Genomic DNA, 17982 nt, shown 5'->3' on the forward strand with positions numbered 1-17982 from the left:
ACTTGAAGAAACTCATCTTTACGTAAATAACAATAAATTTTGAACAACTCAATAACCGGGTTTTATGCGAACCCGTGGATTACTTTATCCTAAATCCTTTGTTATTATTATTATTATTATTATTATTATTATTATTATTATTATTATTATTATTATTATTTTTATTATTATTATTATTATTATTATTATTATTTTTATTATTATTATTATTATTATTATTATTAAAGTTCTATAAACTCTTAGAAAATTAAATTTAATGTTTACTTCTGAATCTAAATATTTTGGACAATTTGTCAGTGTGATCTGATGCTTTATTCAATCTTCTTCTTTTTTATCATACTTGACTATCTCCTATATTGGCGCCACTTGAAATCATCTATAAAAACCATCAGACAGCACGAAATAAATTGAAACTGAAAAAAACTTGTGAAAACTCAAAAACGGTCAAAACTGAAAATTTTCACAAGTTGGGACCAAAAATTTGTACACCCACCTCCATTTTTGGAATGGAAAACCCGAGCAACACGAGGTTATGGCGACGGTTAGGGTTACCACTAAGCTACTCATGGACCCAACGAACGTTATTGCATCAGACCCACAAGTGTGGCTATTAACACTTATATGGTGCAAAATTTGCATTTTTTGATAATTTTGTTATTAAATGTTCAAATTCTTAAGCTGTTTCTTTATGATACTTTAGGTGACCATTAAAGGTCAAATACCGCTTATTCGAGGCATTAAGAGCTACGTACTAACCATCCGTGGATATGTCAATAAAAGTAAATATTGCAGTAATTTGACATTTAAAATGTAAACAATGACCTAAATTAGTTTCTTGATTAACAAATCAGAAACAAACAGCGATGATGTTATTAATGATATTTATTTGATTATTTGCTTTAACCCAATTGTTTGAGTATTGAAACCGAATAGTATTTAGAGCCATTAGAAACTGTTATATATCTGGACTATATCTCAGATTTACTAAAGTTCGATTCTTTAACAACTTTAATCTTTTTGCTAAGTTTTGCCGGATATTAAGATCTTGAGATTTTAAGTTGGTTGAATTTAATTAACTTGAATCTAGCAACAATACTAGCTACTGGTTGAAGCCGTGCAAACCTCAACACGAGATTGAACGTAGATTATCGCTAAGAATATTCTTAACTTCAATCAACAAAGTAAAAGTTACACTCCTACAATAAGTTAAAGCGATTAATTGCTTCGACAATTTTGTTAGTCAATTGCAACCTGTGAAGAACCAGGCCCGCGTAAAACTCGAGAACCCGGCTTTGATATATCGGTTCCGCTGAGGTTCTTGAACAGCCGCAACAATTCACTTTGGTGGACAAGAACGAAATCTGTGCGATGATTGGAAAGAACCCCAAATAACATTGGAAAACGGCTGTCTACAAGATGTCAGGCCAACTCAAGAGACTAGAAAATGAGCAAGCTGAATTGCTCAAAACATTTGACAGAATTTTGCCGATGTGAAAATTCACTTGGCTCAGAAGAGAATAGTGTCCGCAGAGAGAACATATCATCGTTTCTTCGAAGTTTACTATGAACTTGAAGAAAACGGACAGCAGCAGAGGTTACTATTAAAACCAAAAAATTTTGAAAATGTCGACAGTGAGGCCAAGCGTTTGTTAGAAGAAAAGAGAAAAGTTTTGCGATGGGTAGTTGAAAAAGTGCCCTTTCTCCGAGACATTGAAGGTTTCCGCAGAAGTCGTCGACTGTCGAAAAAACACAGTACGTGCATACAAATTAGTGGAAGCCGCTAAATCAATTATTAATGATTTGCCAAAGTTGGAAACGAAATTGAATGCAGAAAACTTAAGCCACTCCGAAAAACAGACATTGTGTAGTCGAATGAAGGAGCTAGTAGAAAAGCAAGATGAGATGTACACAGAATGGATTTGAATAACAGAGGTTTGCACCCAAGAGTTTGTGGACTTCAGGGATATTGGGAGTCGCTATCGGAAACTGATCAAGCAGTACGGGCAAAGCAAGGACTGTGGGAACCAAACATCGTTAGTGTCATCCTCACCGGCTGGTGTTAAGGACCCAAACGAAACCGTAATTGATACAAGAAAAGGAGCAACAGAAAACGTTGAAAAGAATGTCGAAGTCTCCTACAAGCATTCTGCTACACACGGTATCAGAAAACAACTAAGTATTGCTAACTCACGATCATCGCAAAGGCGACAGATCGAAGAAATGGAGCTCGAAAACCTAAGGGCTAAGAATGAAACAGAGCAACGACTGCCAGAGTGGCTGTTGGAGTTAGAACAGGAACGTGAGGAAATAGAACTATGGCGTCTGCAAGAAGAATTGCATTTACAACAACAATAACAACAACAACAACAACAACAACAACGAGAACAAGAGTTAAGCTTACAACAGCAACAGCAAACAGGAGTAGCGTCAAAAATGCAACAACACGAAAACAAACTGCGTTTTCGACTGTATGAACGAGCCCTTGAAAACTAAAGAAAGAAAGCAGAGGCCGACGAATAACAAAGACGTCTGAAATTTGAGCGGACAAAAGGAAGCTCAACGGCATCTGGATCAGTGGCAGATGAAAAAAAAGCGTTGGATCACGACGAAATCATGAAGGAACAGCCGATTGGGCAAAATAATGGCTCAACAGTCTGTCCATTGACAGCCACTATCTCTAAATTTTGTTATCGACCCTCCAAGGAATGTCTCACACAGGGCAGCGTTGACAAACGCTTCAGCACCTATCCCAAATCTACCCCGCTCTTCTAACCGGGTGAAGGACTTTTCTCAACGCAACTGACAAAACCGACCATTCTCAAGAAACCAGAGATCCGTAAATCAATTATAGTAACGGAACCTCCAGCGCCGTTGACAAGGACGACGTTTCAGCAGCAGGGAACGTCAGCAGTTCAAGACAGAAACAGGAATCAGAGTCACATTAACAACTCTCGAAACAGGTCAGCCGAGAGCGGAAACAGAAACACATTGAACCAAACCACTCCCCAAGTAATTAATCAACCAGTACCAAGCAGTGGTGCCAGTGGCTTGCCAAAAACAAAACCGACTGAGTTTTCAGGAGATCCCATGGAATGGCCAGAGTGGTCCGATCTTTTTGATGTTGTTGTTCGTCAAAAGCCAATCAGCGATACACAATAGATGCAATACTTGGAGACCAGTCTAATGGGTCAAACAAAGGCAGCATTGTCGGTATGGGATTCAGCTCACAATCATACTATCAAGCTTGGGATATACTCTGTGAGAAGTATGGCAGATCAGATGTCATAGTCAACGCGCAATTCAAGAAAATACATACTCATTCTCAAATTTGGCACAACAATTCTTCGAGCATCGACAAATTTGCAATACAAATGTTGTGAACACCTTGACTCAACTTGGATCCACATCAGACCCAGAAGCAGAAGCAGGGCTAGTTTCAACAACAAGAAAACTTTTTCCTCGACTGAGAGAACAGTGGTTGCAGTATATGCAAGGTTGTTGACTACTGAGAGGCAACCTGATTGTTTTCAAAGGGTGGCTTGCCTCCAAAACAGTAATTCATGAGAACTTGTTAGCACAGAAAAGCTCGTCGTTTGACAGAAATAGGTCTCTAAGCCGTGATAAACCGAAGGAGAGTACCTTTGATTCAAACGCAGAAAAGTCAAGCAAACCAAAGAATCTCGAATGTCCCTTCAAAGATGAACAACACCCTAATACGACTTATAAAATCTAATACGACCCTAATAAAATCCAAATCAATGAAAGTAATTGAACGACGAGAGCATGTTCAGAATTTCCGACTGTGTTTCAATTGATTGAGACCAGGTCACATGTCGAAGGACTGCAAAAGCAGGACTTGTAGTATGCCCAGCTGTTGAAGGCAACACAACAGACTTTTGCGCAGCGACTCACCGAAGAAGGATACTACAAAGAATGTCTCAGATGCAACGACGGCAGTAGCAACTAACATCACCCACGGAGGACTACCAGTGTTGCGAATCAAGCTGACAAACAGAGACTTAAGCCAAAACCGACTAGCAACGTGTAATTCAGGATCCTAGATTTCATTTTTAGACAAGTCAGTGGTGTCTAAATTTCAAACTCAAGGCCAAAAAGCGTCTTTTTCCGTAACAGGGATCCATGTAACAGCTCAAAAGATGTCAAGACTGAAATAGCGCTGATAGTTGTTTCAGCCCATGAGAAATCTCAACCATTGACAACAGTGCAATTCTATGTGCACAAGAAACTGAAGTTGGTCGACCAGATTCGGAAGCTGCAAGTATTGAAATACCGTTACCCACATCTGAGGAACTTGCCAAATCAGAGCTACAATCTAAACGAGGTTCAAGTGATTCTTGGACAAGACTGTTACGAATTTCATCACCTTTTCGAATTCAAGCGATCAGAAAACAAAGCCGCACCATGGACAGTGACATCAAAAATTGGCTGGGTTTTAAGTGTTCCGCTACCAGCGAAGCAGGCAGCAACTCTTGCCAAAACAGCAACATCAACTGCAGATGATAAACTAGCAAACCAGTTGAGTAAGTGGTGGGATATCGCTTCCTACGCTACAAACTGCGATGTCATCGGTCATCCAAAAAAAGAACATCAAGGAATCAAGACGTTGGAGCAAATAACGCGATTCAACGGTTAAAGACACGAAGTCGGATTTCTGTGGCGAGAGGACGAAGTGAAGTTATCGAACAATTTCTACTCTGCAATTGGGCATCTCAAGTCTCAACAGCGGCGCCTGCAGAAAGACGAAACGCTAAAAAAGCGCTACCAAGAAACCATTGACACGGTTGTCAATGCTGGATACGTTCAGAAAATTGATCACACTGAAATGAATGAAACCAAAGACAAACTTCCACATTAATTTACCACATCATCCTGTCATAAACCCTCATAAACCTGAGAAAAACAGAAGAGCATGCAACGCAGCAGCAGAATATCAAGGCGTAGCCCTGCACGAAAAACTTGTTTTTAGACCAGACCCGCTGAAGAGTCTGATAGAATTTATTTTTTGCTTCCGAGAACACCCAATAAATTTATCAGCCGACAAAGAAGCAATGTTTCTCCAAGTTGCTATCCCAAGCGATGACACTCGATGCTTACGATTTCTCTGGCGAGAAGATCCAGAGCAGAGAATAGAAGTCTACAAAAATACACGACACATTTTTGCGGCGAAAATCTCCTCGACTTGTGCAAACTACGCTTTCCGTCAAGTGGCGAAAAATAAGGAAGTCAACGACGAAAGTCTCGTCAGAACGGTTCAGCGAAATTTCTATATGGAAGATTTCCTCAAGTCAATCAGAAACCCTCAAGAAGCAATTGGAATTTACCAGAGAGTCGGTGACGTCATCATCAAAGGTTGATTCAAATCGACAAAATGGATAATAAGTTACGATGAAGTCAAGTCACACATCCCAGAGACAGACAAGTCAACGAAAATGGTGAAAACTTTCGAAGCAGGACCACAATAATCTGCAATCCTTGAACTAAAGTGGAATGTGGACACAGACAGTCTCATTGTCTGTTTTGGAACTGAGCAAGAAGTTCCAGCAAGAATAACTCAGAGAATTGTCTTATCCTTTGTCTCAGCAGTGTTCGACTCCCTTGGGATATGCTCACCCTTCACCATAAGGATGCGGTTTCTACTCAAAACATCTGGGCGGCAATGAGGCAAGCATGGGACAAAGAGTTGTCAGCAGAACATCCAAAACTATTTCCTGATTGGTTCTCTGAGTTGAGAGAAAAAAGAACGATGTCAATAAATCAACTTTATTTCGAAAACGGATGTACAAACTTGAGACTACACATTTTCACAGGCGCGTCAGAAGAAGCGATGTGCATTGTGGCATATCTGCAAGACGAACCAACGTTGAAACTCACCTATGTGATAGGGAAATGTCGTGTGGCACCCATCAGACATATGACAATACCGAATTTAGAACTCCAAGCCGCAGTTTACGGAGTTTGCCACAAAAAGCAGTTACTCAGCGGTCATGATGTCAGACTTGATCAAATCTATCATTGGACCGACTCATCAACGGTACTAGAGTGGTTACAGTCAGTGCAAAAGAATCAAGTGTTCGTGGCGAACAGAGCAGCGGAAATACTGGAAGACGTATTGATGGATCACTGGAGACACGTCAAAGGTGTCGAAAACCCCTCCAACATAGGAAACCGATGAATGTCCATCGAAGGCCTCAAAGAGTCCGTATGGCTAAACGGGCCGGCATGGATACAACGGAGCGAAGATTAGGAGCCAAAGCCCTGGTGTCAAGAGAACGAACTCGAACCCGAAGAAGTTACCAGTACTGTAGCAACAGAAACAAAACTGACCAACTATTTGACTTGAGACAATACAGTAGGTTCAATCACGAACTTCATTGCCTACTGCATGAGGTTCAGAACGAAGCAGAAGGGACTCCTCAAAGAAGACGAAATTCATCAAGCGGAGCAAATACTGTTCAAACCGAAAGCTTCCCGAATGGCTCAAAGTCAATACCAAACAGCAAATAAACCTCAAAAACATTGAACGTTGCCAATTTGTCACTCTTCACAGAAGAAAATGAAACAATCCGAGTGAGAGGTCAACTCAAACATTCGAATCTTTATTACAAGGCAAAGCATCCATTTTCGTTGACAGCAAAATATCCAAACGTACAATTTCTGTTGGAGAAAGCAAATCGTGACAACCTACATGAGGGCACAGAGTACGTGAAAAAAAAAACATTTTCAACAGGAGTACTAAATCATGGAACAAAGAAATGCATTAAGGAAAATCAAGCCCCGATGTATCAAACAGAAAGAGACACAGAAACGCCAACCCAACTCTTCCACCGATGGCGGATCTACCCTGAGAACGACTTGATGAACATGTGATGCTATTCTTTCATACCGGTGTCGACTACTTTGGATCCTTCGAAGTCAAGTTCCTACGACGTACTTTGAAGAGATGGTGCTGCCACTTAACTTGCCTGACGACGATAGCAGTGCACATCAAAGTCGCACGGTCACTGGACACCGAGTCATGTCTAGCTGCAGTGACAAGATTCATTGCACGACGCGGCTACCCAAGTATCATCATCAGCGACAACGGAACAAATTTTACTGGAGCAGCCAACGAGCTGAAAGCTTACATTAGCGAGAGCAATAACGCTAATATTTAGAGTAACTTAGCTCAGATAAAGATTGTTTGGAAATTCAATCCGCCTGGAAACCCACAATTTGGCGGAATCTGGGAAAGACTGGTTCAAAGTTGCAAGAAAGTCAAGATTGCAATCTTGGGCCACCGAAGCCTCAGTGACGAGGTACTGAGCACAACAAAGTGCCTTTTGGAACAAACACTCAACGCAAGACCCCTGACAGCAGTAACTGACGACCCTAAAAATTTGACAGCACTCACACCAAACCATTTCTTGCTAGGACGAGAAAATGCAAGTGCACCATTCATGCCATCTAGTGAGTGCTACCATAACCTGAGAAAAACAACCAAAACGGTTCATGCATATGCCGACATGATCTGAAAAAGATAGACTCGCAAATATCTTCCACAATGGAACCAAAGATCGAAGAGGTCAAAAGAACATGAGCAAAAACTGATAAAAGGGGAGTTAGTATGGCTAGTAGATGAGTCTATGAAACACTGTGAGTACAAAATGGGTAGAATCATTGGATCTTCATTGGTAACGACGGAGTTGTGCGATCACCGAGATTCAAAATGGCACATAGATTACTGAACCGGCCAGAAGTGAAATTAGCGCCAGTGTTTTACGATGGTGTTTCCGAGACCAAAAACATGGACGGCGATGTTAGCGCCTCTTCAAATCAGCTAAAAAAGCCATGAGATAGATAAAATTAACTTTTGTAACGGAAAAAACTTAGAATTTGTCAAAACTCAAAAATGGTCAAAACTGAAAATTTGGGACCGAAATTTTTGGAAGGGAAAAACCGAGCAACCCGAGATTATGGCCGACAGGTTAGGATTAATTCTAAGCTACTCAAGGACTTAACAAACATTATTGCATCAGACCCACAAGTGTGGCTATTAGCACTTATATGGTGCAAAATTGGCATTTTTTGATGTTTTTGTTATTTATTGTTAAAATTTCTTAAATTGTTTGTTATATGATACTTTAGGTGACCATTAAAGGTCAAATACCGTACTTTCGAGGCATTTAGAATCACGTAATAACAATCCTTGCTTATGTCAATAAAAGTAAATTTTGCAGTAATTTGACTTTTACTATGTAAACAATGACCTAAATCACTCTCTTGATTAACCAATCAGAAACAAGTAGCGACGATGTTATAAATGATAAATAATGTATATTTGTTATTTGCTCTAATCCAATTGTTTGAATAGTGAAAACGAAAAGTATTTAGAACCATTAGAAACAGGTATATATCTGTACTATATCTCAGATTGACTAAAACTTGACTCTTTAACAACTTTAGACTTTTTTGCTAAGTTTTGCTAGATCTTTAGATCTTGCGAGTTTTGAGTTAGTTGAGTTCACTTGACGAGAAGTTAGAAACAATACTTAGCTACTGGTTGAAGCCCAGCAAACGTCAGCACGAGATTGAACATTGATTATCACTAAGGATTTTCTTAACTTCAATCAAAAAAAATTAATGTTACTTTCCTTTAAATATTACCGAGCGACAATTTTGACGAGATCGTTAGACAATCGGTTTCAGTGGCAAACCAGGTCAGCGTAAATTTCAAGAAACAGGCTGTGATATATCGGTTCCGCTTAGATTCTCGAGCAGCTTCAACATCCTATTTGTTACTAACTTTACTTGACAAAACTAAATGCAGCTATTTGATTGAATCCGTTGTGTTTACCGTATGTTTGACCATTATGTGAGCATGTATATTCTGCGGTAAATTTACATACGCTGCTGTGATGTTTCATAGTGTGGTCTCGCTGTTCCGTTCATTGAGTGGATCACACCCCGTTTTTTATTTATTAGTTAACCAATCAAAAAAACAACCGACCAACATCGGATGAGTTTCTTACAACCGTTTGATTTTGGTAGTAGGTAGCGGGGTGGGTGGGGGGAGGGCAAATGACTGTTGGGGGATTCAAACGATGGGGGGTTAATGTAAGAAGAGCTGGACGAGAGAACGGTCCAAATCGCTATGTGGAGGGTGGACGGAAAAGTGCAGTCCTTCACACCATGAAATTGTGTCCTCAAAGCAGTTTCGGTGAATCCTAGCGACTGGTAAAGCCCAAAGCTCTGTGAGAGTTGCTCGCCCAATTAATTACCCAGGATTTACCTTTTTGCCGTTTCTTGCCCAAAAAATTATGCAAGGGCCATACAAAAAACTGTTCATGAGGACAATCAAATAACCGGTTGAGGAGGCAATTGAAATTGCTCATAAAAACAGTTATCCAGTGACGAGGTATCACTGACACAGAATATCAGAAATTGTTAGGATCTATTGCCCTAGTGCGGAAAAAGGTACAAAAGAGGACACACAGGAACTAAATTTATTCAAGATGTATGTGGATGACATAGTGTGCACCGTCAAAGGAAACCCTCTAGATTACCTTGACTATGCAAATTCTCTTCACAACAACTTACAGTTCACTCTTGAGACAGAAAACGGTAGTGGAGACCTTACATTCCTAGATCTGAACATAAACGTAAACAAAGATAGGAAAATTAGCTGTCATTGGTATCAAAAATCCACCGATACCGGCATAGTCCTAAATTTCCGTAGCTGTGCACCAATAAAAACATACGAAAAATATGATTCAAAGGACTGTGCATAGAATTTCTTTATGTCACCAGTGACTGACAATCCTTTGACGTAGCTCTCAAGAAAAATCCAGAGGTCTGGACTGAAAGTCAATTTCCAACTGAGTGGTCCTCCAGTATTGTTACTGAGACGTTGGATGAAATAGTCACGAAGAAAAAGGTCACAGCAAAACCCCCAAAATGAACAATTTCATTTTAAAAACCTCAAATTTCTAACAATAAGGAGCCTAAACCGAGGGTTTTTGTTCAATACAGAGGATATATCACTCAAAACTTTGCAAGTAGACTGGAAAATTTGTGTGATATTCAAATGAATTTCACAACAAGAAAGCTAAGAACTTGCTTGCCCAACCTGAAGTCATCTTTTGATAAAAATCTGAAATCCCTGTGACATAAAGTTACATGTAATAGATGCAGTTCCATCTATGTTGGACAAACCAGCCGACATGTTACCACTAGAATTTCGGAGCATCAAAAGTAGGATGCCCCTGTGGGACAACGCCTCTTTGATTGTTGTGGTACAAGGCATAATTTTGATTGTGGAAAATCTTGATGCATGTGGCGAGGTTGAAAAACTAATGACAATAGAAGCATGACATCTGCATCAAAAAGATGAAACCGCAATTAAATACGCACGATGAGTACCGGGGCGGGAATTGATATTGAAGTATAAGTTTAAGTACAAAAAAATTGAATTTTTGAATTTTTGAGATTCAAAAATTATTCTGGTACAAGTTAATTTGAGATATTTTCAACCAATTGATAATTACTTCTTCTCTGCATATTTTTACTTGACAATGCTTAAATAGTTTCGTTTAGAAAATGCTAAAATTGATTAGTTTCATATTTTAAATGTCTACACGTTTGCGGACTGGTAGCAAATCAACAACCAACTGCTCGAGGTGCAAAAAAGTGGTTAAGTACGATGACACAACAGCAATTGGTTGTGGAAAATGTGGCACCTGGTACCACGAAGCGTGTGTATCTTTAACTGTGGATGACGTGAAGTGGTTGGGAAGCAAACCCAACGTCCTATGGTTGGGCGGCACTTGCCTGGAGAGCTCTGATTACAGTTCCGAAGCTATGTCTCCTTCCTCTTTTTTAACTTCAATTACAGACACCATAAAATGATGTGTTACCGACGTGCATCCCAAAACCTTACTTGATACTTCTCCTACAGTGCTAACTCATAACGTGAATAACTGTAATAACCGAATCACTTCCTTCTTATCAAGATGCTTTGGTGAATAGCAGGAATATCAAACAAGAAAATGAGTTTCAGTTTGTCGTAACAGTTGTTACTGACAATGGTGATACCATGCCGGCAGAGTGGATGCTGATAGTGGAGTCAATGAAAAATTTTTTGATAATATCGGGCTAAAAAACGATGGGAACATAAAAAACATCAGACGGTTGGGCAAAACATTGCCTACGGGGTCACAGGAACTTTGAAAATGCAGACCCATTTTGCGGACCCATGAGATGATTACAATGGAGGGCAAACAAAATCAAGGGAAAGTTTACAATCAAGAATTTACAACTGTTCTATGAGGGACAACTTGTTTCATTCTCGGAGAACTGACTAACCCAGATAAAATGCCTGTTGGTAAACTGTCAATCAACAATTATTATGCAAAAAAAGGATTAAACCTTGGGCAAGTAATTGGATCGAAGCATTGCTATTTGATCTTTTTGATAGAAGCATGGAGATATATTTGGGTTCACATGTCTCTATTGTGGCACGTTTCGATAGGAATGAAGATGCCCATGGCGGTGTGCCAATTGCCATGACTGGAACAACCATTCTTGCTGTAATTGACATTTCAATAAAAGAAATCAACCGTACCCTTGGTTGTGCATTGGTCAACGCTTCTAGCGTGACTTTTTTGTTTTAATGTACTTACCACTAACTAATTCTCCATACAGAGTTGAATATTCAATTTATTTCTCCGCTGTTAATCGCTTTTGTGAGAGTTTCAAAGATTTCTCAAAGAAAAGAACCTTCGACCAAATCTAAAATGTTTAATTACCTGGGTATTTCAACGCTCCTGGTGTAAACTGGATTTGCATGTCGAGCTCTTCTACATACGAATGCAACATATTGGAAATACTATGCGACAATTAATCAGTTCATTGATATAGCAACTCACACAAAAAGAAACATTCTTGATCTTACATTGAGCAACCTTGAAGTATTGCCTTTCGGAATTCTGGCGATAGCATTCTAAGACCATAACCCGTTAATCTTTACTACCTCAACGAAAATCAATCCTCCCCCCAGTTACCAACCCAATTTAGGCTTTTCCAACTCAAGCTACAATCATTCAAATTTTAGTTTTATATTATGTACTTTCTACACTACATTGTCTTCTAATCTATAAGTAATGTGTATATGATAGGGTCCGCGCATCGGAGCGGACCCTTTCCATGCATAAATTTGCCAATTTTTGCTTTTATTATATATAGCTCATTTTTACTAATATTTTCATGAATTTGATATTTCTTGTTTTTACTTAAGAAACAATAATAATAAAATAATTATATATATATATATATATATATATATATATATATATATATATATATATATATATATATATATATATATGTATACATTTTCTTTTCAATATCATAGAAAAATTTAATGAATTAAAAATTTATTCCTTTTTTAATTTAATAATTTATTAATTTAATAATTTAATAGTTTAATAATTTAATAATTTAATAACTTAATAATAGTCAATGACCAATAGAATTTAAATTTATCGTTACTATCTCTAATGCCTTTATCATCAAATGGATCAACAGCTATCTTATACTGTTCCTTAGTTTCTAAATGATCTTCATTACTATCAATAGGATAATTTGTTACTTTCTTAGAATTACCTTCATATATAGCATTAGTGCAATGTTCCATATTAAATTGGTTTCTAATAGTAGTTACATTAGCTTCTGTCTTTTCTGGAAAAAATGGTTACTTCTTTGTTTTCTGTTTCAACTCATCATTATACTTCATATCAATTGTATAGATATAACCTGTGTTTGAGTTAGATCTTGTGTATACTACGTTATCACAAACACTAATCTCAGCACTAGGAAATGCTTGTACCATAGCAGAAGCATACAATGAGTTGAAGTCTAAATACTTTAGATATTTTTTTCCCTGTATACTCAGGATCTATCTGTCTAATCATAAACTTTAAATGACAATCACCTAATACTGAAGTTAAACCACCTCTAATACCTTGTTGTATTGTATCATAGATTTTAACCGTATTTTCTTTATAAAATTCAAGTCTAACATTAATATATTTCAATCCACATATCCATGTTAATCCAGGAGTAGAATATTTATAAAAAGGATCTATTTCATAATATTTTAAACACTTAGCTCTAAACTTCTCAAATACATCAAGTGATAATAATACATCTGTTTTAAGATATAACATCATATGATCTTTAATTGTTCTACATCCAGTTTTATTCCAACAATCTATTGCTTGTTTATGTTCTTTATCTGTAATACCACTCTGTTTGAACTTAGAATGGAATGCTTCTTTAGGGGTTAGTTCTGTATTATTAAGTTTTCCTATGTCATCTAATCACTCAAACAGGAGCATACACTTTCGTCTCTCTAACCCATGTTTGTTATATCACACACTCTTTATCACTCAATGTTTTACTTATAATATCTAAGCTAAGTGGATTGAAGATCCTAATTATATCTAATGCTTTGGCATGTCCCATATCAATACAAATATAATTCTCATCAGTTTTAGTTAATAATTTAAGTCTAATCTTCTTTGCTAGTTTAGTTATAAATAGGTGGTATTCATAAATAGTAGAATTATTTGCATATATTGGAACAAAAGTGTTCTTTGCTTGAAGGTTACATTTATTGTGAGAATATCGTCTAAGTTTGCCATTTAGATGATCATGATCTCTAACAATGTCATTATACATATACTCATTACAATAATAGCAACGAATATATAACGGGGTAATACTATCTTCCTTCAATGGAATATATATATATATATATATATATATATATATATATATATATATATACTAAATATCTCTTTAAATAATTTATTCATAACTCATCATTCTTATAAACCTAATCAACTACATCTTCTCCACAATAATATTCACACTCATCTTCTAATTTATCAAGATAGTCACTTTTTATATATAACACACAAGCAATAGGAAAATGGGACTTCGTCCATGCTTCACCGTGTTTTCTATTTTTAATTTTACACTCAAATCATAATGCATAGCAAATGGTATTCTACTCCTATAATGGAACTTATCAAACCTTAGATAATCTTTTTTATGGGATGTTCTTCTTCCGATATCAATACACATCTCTAAATATTTGTTTAATACACTTCAGTTCTAGATGACACACAACACTTAAGACATGGATAATATTTATTATTAGATGTCCTTAATAAGAATGATACATCTTTACATAGTAGATAATGACTATCCCAGTATATGATATTGCATCCTTTAGGATCATTATGATTAGTTAAAACAGTATTAATAGTTTTTTTTATTTAAATTAAACGCATTAAACCATACTTTATCTTTATTAAATTCTTGTATTTTCTGTAGTTCATTATATTCAAAAGGAGGTGGTAGCTTTGGTAGTTTTATCTCATTAATATATTCAGGTTTACTATAATTACTAACTATACTGGTATGGTATTTAGCGGGATGCAGATAAGCAATTAAACACCATAGTAAACATTTATTATCAGTATTATGTATATTAAATATTTATCTAGATGTGAATGGTACCTTAGTAGTACATCCACCAGTAGGATAAAATCTATGCATATACATAGTTCTTTCAATAAATCTTTGCATACACCATCCAGATTGATTCATTTCCTGTTCCTGCATTCTAGACTCAAGTTGCCGATTCAATAAATCCAAGTCATATGATCCATTGTATTGTCTAGTTATTAACCTAAATGTGAATTCATTTTCTTCTAGTTGTTCATCTGTAGATTTAGTGTATCTTACTACCTCAAATGTGTTAAAATTAATATTAGGATGTATGTTATACAACGCCTCTAATGCTTCCAAGAATCTAGGGACTTCATAATCACTACTGGATATCATTATTTGATTATGCTTCATGTTATGATCTAACCCTAACTCATTAATTTTATCTCTCTGCTTACCATCAGTAAGTTTTCTCTGTTTATCATTTTCTTTATGTTCATTTGATTTGTTGTGTTTCTTTTTATTGTTATAAATTGTGTTACATATATCGCACTAACCTGAACTATCAATGAAGCTGCTTCGCAGATTGGTGTAACCACTTCGTGGATCTTTAGGTATTTTATCTTTAGTTATTCCCTCAACATTATCTAGATGTGTTTTTGTTTTAAAATGTTTATCCACACTATATTGAATTAGGGTAGTCTTGCATGTTCACATTTAAAATTTTTCTTCATTTTTTATGATTTCCATTATTTAGTTTTACATTATTCTTAAGCTTTAATGTCCCCTTTTTTTCTTATTATTTTGATACATGTTACAACCATCACAATACTTTACTCCCTTTAGTTCAAAATACTGCTCATCCATGTTTTGTTCTATATCTTTATCAGTAAATTTCTCCCCAACACCATTAACTCTCTCAATAATTTTATTTCTGTTATAAAACCGCTCATTCTTTTTATGTTTAAGTGATTGAATATGTATACCATAATTCTTTTGAGTTGACTCTTCATTACGTTTTTCACATCTAATCTTACTAGAATTTGTTTTAGGCTTTCTAGAATAGACATCTTTATCAGATGAATCTGGATCTTTATCTCAATCTCTAGATGATTCTCCATCTCTAGTTGATTCTCCATCTCTAGATGATACCCCATCTCTAGATGATTCTCCATCACTAGATGATTCTCCATCTTCATCTTTCAAGTATTTAGCTTTTGCCTTTAGCGATGACTCACGAACAATCTGTTCCCGTTGTTTTCTTTTTGTAGCATATTCACCATATGACTTTTTTATCTCTTCATTTATTTGATTACACCTTCTGATTAATTCTAAAGATTTTTCTACTTCTTTCTTTTTTTTCTTCATCTATTGGTTTGTTTTCTACTTCTATCTTGTTTAGATTCAACAACAATTGGATTGCCTTGTCGGCAGAACTTGATTGGGCTTGCTCACTTCTAGATTGAGGTTGTTTCCTTGAAGATTGGGCTCGCCCACTTGACGATTGAGCTTGCCCACTTCCAAATTGGACTTGTCCATGAGATTGAGCTCGCTCACTTCCAGATTGGATTTGCCCGCCTCCAACTTGGACTTGCCCGCTTCTAAATTGGTCTCGTTCATTTGCTGATTGGACTTGTTCAGTTTAAAATTGAATGTAACCGGTACAATCTTGCTGATTCGTTTTTACATGAAAAATTTTGAAAAATTATTCTTTATATTTATTTTCAACACTATAAAATTGATTAGCATTAAATGTGATAAGTGTAAAGATAAGGCTTGGTGTTGGAGTTGTGTTGAGTGTCCAAGTAAACCATTCCAATGTTTTGTATACAATGAAATCATAACATATAGAGAGAGACATGATCATTTGCAAGTGCAATTTAATATTCCAATCAATATTTAGTATGTAGAATGTGTAAAGTACCTAAACACATCTCTCAGTATATATCTAAACATTTCTCTTGTAGGTTGTGCATATATAATTCCATAGATATAGGTTTCGTCATGCAAAAGGAAGATTCTTAGATTATGCAAAGAAATAAAATATTGAAATTAAGCTATAACTAGTTCTATAACTAAGTCTATGACTAAGTCTATGATTAAGTCTATGACTAAGTATAACAAGTTTTTCACCTCAAATAAAATGTTGCTGATATTTCCGCTTCTTATTTTGTTGATATTTATTTTTTTATTATCTTATTATTACTACGATTCATATTCTGTTTAAAGAAAAGATTTAGAGGGTATAAGAATATTGTCCCCGAAGAGTTTGAAATGAAAAGAGGAAATTTGATTATTTATGGACCATCCAATTTAGGCAAAACAACATTCACAAAAAATATTGCAGTTTATATGGAACGGTTAAGGTATTCTGTCGCGATGCCAGATAGTGGAAAGGATATAATACATTCTTTGTCGATTAATTACATTTATTGAATCATCCAGAAGACTTTGCTAATAGTCTTGTTATATTTGATGACATGGGGGAAACATTAGATTACCATCAGTAGGTGAGCTTTATTCTTCAGGCAGGCATAACAATATTATTATAATATGTGTGGGCCATACTGTAACAGATCTAAGTCAAGAGTTAACACTCCATTAGTATTTATTACTTTAAATAGTTCACAATTATTTTTTGAAAGAGTATAAGAGAAGTTTAAAATTGATTCTAAATTGTATAGATTTTGTCATCATGAATATAGTTTGTTATGTTATGATGTTATTGGCGCCCATTATATTGTATTAGATAAAGACAAAAAAAGGTGTATATGATTCTAGAGTTGGAGATCTTGATATTAGGAAGTATGTTAATAATACAGAGTTTAATCAAAAGGAATATGAAATCCTAAGTGGTTATTTTAAGAATACAATGATTCCACCCGTAGACAACATAGACGATGAGTTAATGTTCTTTTTTGAAGACTATTTAAAGTTTAGAGGAATATCTAAATCATTTGGTTTTTGTAAAATATATAAGAAGTTAAAAGGTGTACTTAATGATCTAAATAGTGGATATTATGCAGTTTTTGGTACTGTTATTGTAATTGGAGGCTTCTTTAGCTTATTCTAAAAGTATAGCAATTACTATAATAATGATGATAATAGTAATAAAAATAATAAGAAACAATGTTGAAAATAGTAGTATTACCTATTCTTTATTAGCCATTGATGAGGGCGTTATTAGATTTAACAATGGTAAAAAGATAACAATAGGCTTCGGCACATCTACTGAATCAAATGAAACAAATGAAGCAAATAAAATTTATAAAACAAATAAAAGAAATGAAACAGAGGATGGATTATATATACTTGCAATTTGTCTTGTACTTTTTTATGCAAGCCATGCTGAAATTAATCGTCCCCAAAAATGACAAAAACACTGACACTGACACTGACACTAACACCAACATCAACACTGACACTTATATGTAACAATTATATTTTTAATTATTAATACTAATGAAA

This window comes from Convolutriloba macropyga, chromosome 10, assembly GCF_964194025.1.
Source record: "Convolutriloba macropyga chromosome 10, txConMacr16.3, whole genome shotgun sequence".
Classification (NCBI taxonomy): Eukaryota; Metazoa; Xenacoelomorpha; order Acoela; family Convolutidae; genus Convolutriloba; species Convolutriloba macropyga.